Source organism: Ochotona princeps, chromosome 3 (genome assembly GCF_030435755.1).
Source record: "Ochotona princeps isolate mOchPri1 chromosome 3, mOchPri1.hap1, whole genome shotgun sequence".
In the NCBI taxonomy this organism is placed as follows: domain Eukaryota; kingdom Metazoa; phylum Chordata; class Mammalia; order Lagomorpha; family Ochotonidae; genus Ochotona; species Ochotona princeps.
The window spans coordinates 115,776,058-115,780,822 of record NC_080834.1 but is presented as its reverse complement, the minus strand read 5'-3'; positions in this window follow the sequence as shown (position 1 = coordinate 115,780,822).

Genomic DNA, 4,765 nt, shown 5'->3' with positions numbered 1-4,765 from the left:
GCACCTGCCAGTATGTGTGTGGGCTGATTAGTAGGGTTGATTGGGTTGAACTAGGCTTCAATGCCCATTGACATGAACAAGAGCTAAATAGGATGTGGGACAGACTGAACAAGCCTGCGGTACATACTGGCATGCATGGGAACCAGGGCAGGGGGCAGGCCTGGTGGGGGTTATGGGGAGGCGCCCCAACTAGGCTTCAGCTCCCACTGGTTTGCATGAGGACTGAGTATGAAGTGGGTAGAATCGAGCTGGACTACAATACCCATTGGTTCATGTGGAAGACAAAGCTGGAAACAAAACTGACCCAGCAATTGCAACAACCAGCATGTGCATAAGATGATTGGGGCGACGGACTCTGCCGGACCCTATACTGGCATGCACACACAGGAATCAGGTTTGGAATCACCTCAAATGAAGTTTCTTTGGAGATCCCTCCAACCGAACTGCTGATCTCAGAACCCCAACCATGAAGAGACTATGTCAGCCAGTGGATTCTGAATAGGCTTCATCGTGCTTGGAATGGCGAAACTGGCAGCAATTCAGAACTGGTGAACCATCAAAACTGCTTGAGCAAGACCCTCGGAGTGTGCCTCACTTCGGGGACCTGGAATGGGTGAGAGGTTGGATGGTGCTTTTCCCTTTGTTTCTCCCCTGACCCCAGATACAGGAGGAAAAAAATGATATTAGTGTGGAAACAATGGTATTACCCACTTTCCTATAGCCCTTGACCCTTTGTGTCCTAATCAACTAAGTAAGATCATTTGAAAAAAAAATTAATTAGAAAAAAAAGTAATAAAGTTCTTACCAAAAAAAAAAAAAAAAGACCTACAGGTTCAGGGCTCAAACTGCCCAGGTTAGGGTGTGAGTTCTGCTGTGCAAAGGGCAACCACAGATGCCCACAGCAGGAGCCACTGGATGCCTGTTCTCGGAGCCCAGCTCGTCTTCTGTGTTCATTCGCCCACACCCCCAAGAAGCACAGATCTTCTCATTACACCACTCAGCTCTGCTGATCATGTCTGGAAATTCCTCAGTCATGGTCGTATTGTCCCAGGTTTCTACGTATGCCTTAGCCAGTCAAATTGACAGCTGAAAATAAACATTACACTGAGGAAGATGTTGGTCTCTCTAACAGATGAATAATAAATGCAAATGAATGCAGTAAAATACATGTTAGGTCACAATGTTAGTCCACTTAATACACAAATGAGATTTGCAGTTGTTTTAGTGTTCTCTTGTAATTGACCCAGTGCTGTACATTTTTCAGATTTTTTGCACGTAACTGGGTCATGCACACACAAGAAGCATTAACATCTTAGGGGGTGGGCCCAACACGATAGCCTAGTGGCTAAATTCCTTGCCTTACACATGCCAGGCAAGATTTATACAGAGAAGTAGAGATAGAAAGATCTTGTGTCTGTTGCTTTACTTCCCAACCAGCCACAATGGCCGGAGCTAAGCTGATCTGAAGCCAGGAGCCAGGAGCTTCAACCGGGTCTCCCACGTGGGTGCAGGGTCCCAAGGCTTTGGGCCGTCCTCCACTGCTTTCCTGGGCCACAAGCAGGGAGCTGGAGGGGAAGTGGGGCCACGGGGATTAGAATCGGAGCTCATATGGGATCCCAGTGTGTGTAAGGCAAGGACTTCAGCTGCTAGGTTACCGCTCCAGGTCTGCAAGAGCTGGGGAGAGACAACGCCACGGCCAGGACGAGGCACTCCAGGCCTGCCCTTCACACAGGTGCCCGAGCACTTGGCCATCAACTGCTTTCCAGGCACATGCTCAGGAGGCTGGGTCAGAATGGAGGAGACGATGTGACGCCCATCGTGCTGGCATCTCACGTGGGCACTGGTTCCAGTTGCAGTGAGCACTTCATGTCCAACTCCCTGCTGAGAAAGCCGCAGAAGATGGCCTAAATGCTTAGGTCTCTGCTACTCACATGGGAAACCCTAACGGAGTTCTACCCTACCTCCCCCGCCGCCCCCTAACACTGCCTTAAAAAAAAAAAAAGATGGAGCCCGGACTCTATCCCAGGCACCTGATGTGGGATCTGGCTTCTCTGGTGCCTACCTGCGGCACCACAGCACACACCCTGCCTTCTCTGAAATTACTTTTGAGTTTTGGGCTCAGAATTATGAACTGAACTTTACACCAGAATGGGAGAACACGTTGTCATCAACTTCTGCTTAGACTGATTTTTTTTTTTTTTCCAGTTCTTCTCTGAAATGCTTGATGAAAATGAATTCAGCTCAGTACAGCTCAGGGTTTCGCAAGGTTTATTTGAAAGGTAGACCTCCAGGGAGAGAATATGGCAATGTAAATTTGCCTTTGTGTAGGCAACTTTGACCTTAATGGCATTCATGATACGTCTTGCTCTGGTTACTATTTTTAGTATTTTTGTTGTAGGAAACAAAGTTGAAGTACCTAAGGATTAAGTGAGCATGGTGTGATCTTTATGGGACATTTGGAAGGTGGAGCCCATGCCGGCACAGCTAAGTGATACCTGCTCCCTCATGTTCATCCCCGCACTGTTCACACAACAGATGAATACACTGAGGAAGCGTAGTGAAAGTGCGGGCTGGAATACTATTTAGCCATGAGAAAGAATGAGACCCTATCATTTGCAGCAAAATGGATAGAATTGGAGGGCCTCAAGCTAAAAACAGTAAGTCAGATTAGAAAGGAAAATGCCTGAGTTCTCATGGAGAAACTTAAAGAGCTGATGTGAACGTAGAATGATTGCTAGAGGCCAGGAAGGGCAGACGGGAGTGGAGAGGAAAGTTGAATAACAGGAACCAAGCCACAGTTTGGCACGAGCCCCGCCATTCCGCAGCACAGCAGAGACCTGTCGGCGTAGTCACCTGGCACATGTTTCTTGGGCAAACAGGAGTTTGAAGCTCCAAGCAGAAAGTAATGACCAGGAGAGGAAAACACAGGTTGCCCTGGTTTGATCAGTATATGTTGTGTGCACTTACTGAAATGGCCCATTATTGAATGTTTACAATGATGGAGGGTTGATCAGAAATTTGTTTTAATGTTTAAGCAGGAAGTGTTTAACCTCGGGCTCAAGATTCCAGCAACCTGTGCTAGAATACCTGCATTCAGTTCCAGGTTCTGATTCAAGCTCTGCCAGCCCAGACCCCAGGAGTCAGGGATGAGTACAAGGAATTAGATTCCTGCTCCCCTAGCAGAGAGCCGTACGGTGCAGTTGAGACATGGAAACAGCAGTTTGGGATCTTTCTCCCTCTCGCTCTCTCTTTCCTCTCTCTGCTTTTCAGATAATAAGGCAAAAAAAAAATTTTTTTTCAATAATCGTTAGGCACTGGCACAGTGTCTCAACAGGCTAAACCTCCACCTTTTAGTGCTAGCATTCCATATGGGCACTGGTTCGAGTCCTGGCTGCTCCACTTCCCGTCCAGCTCCCTGCTGTGACCTGGGAAAACAGCAGAGGATGGCCCAAAGCCTGCATCCACATGGGAGACTTGGAAAGAAGTTCCTGGCTTCTGGCTTCACATCAGCTCAGCTCTGGCTGTTGTGGCCATTTGGGGAGTGAACAAGCAGACGGAAGATCTCGTCTTCCTCATCTGTGAATTTGCCTTTCAAATAGAAATAAATGTTGATGAAATAAAGAGATTAAGATGGAAATGCTAAATATCCAGATTTGATCCTCACCCAGTGAATTCGTGTATTGAATTATTACACTGCAACCCCTCAATATGCACAATTGAAATAATGATTTAAAAATGAAAACCTGTTGCCAGATGGATTCCCTGGATTTGAGAGTGTTGTGGGGCCTCCAGAAATTATTAACAGTTGGCACAGTCAGAACCAAATTCTAATTGTGTGAGAGCCTGTCAGAAAGTTTTAGCAAAATCCTTGAGAAATTCAATGCTTTTTCCACATCAGCAGTGCTCGTGGTGTCTAGAGGGAGCGCCACTAGCCACACTGGAAGCTTCTATGAACTCTGCAATGTGGGCAGTTGCACCTCTTGGTGTTTTCTGTTATTCCTAACATACTTAGGAGCAAAGTCATGTAAAGGTAATTAAATACAAAAATATAGCTCTTGGGCTCGGCAGCGTGGCCTAGTGGCTAAGGTCCTTGCCTTGATCCCATATGGCCGCTGGTTCTAATCCCGGCAGCTCCACTTCCTCTCTATCTCTCCTCCTCTCAGTATATCTGACTTTGTAATGAAAATAAAATAAATCTTTAAAAAAAAAATATAGCTCTAATTCACAGAATTTTTTCAAAACTTAAAGTTCATTTTATTTTGTTTTATGTAAAAGGCAGAAAGACGGGCCCAGCACAGTATAGACTAAAGGCTAAATCCTTGCCTTGAACATGTCAGGATCCCATATGGGCACCAGTGCTTGTACCAGTTGCTCCACTTGCCATCCAGCTCCCTGTTGTGGCCTGGGTAAGCAGTACATGAAGGCACAAAGCCTTGGGACCCAGCACCCATGTGGGAGATCCAGAAGAAGTTCCTGGCTCCTGGCTTCAGATCAGCCACCTGGGGGGTGAACCAGTGGACAGAAGCTCGTTCTCTGTCTGCCCTTTTCTTGGTAAATCTGACTTTCCAATAAGAATAAATAAATCTTTTTTAAAAAGGCCGAGAGGGAGACAGCTTTCATCCACTGGTTTACTCCCCAAATGCATACAATAACCAAACCTGGGCCAGATCTAAGCCACATGCCAGGAATCCCATCTGGTCTCCCACCTGGGTGGCAGGGATGCAAGTGCCTGAGCTGGCATCTGTGCCTCCCGGGGACACATTAA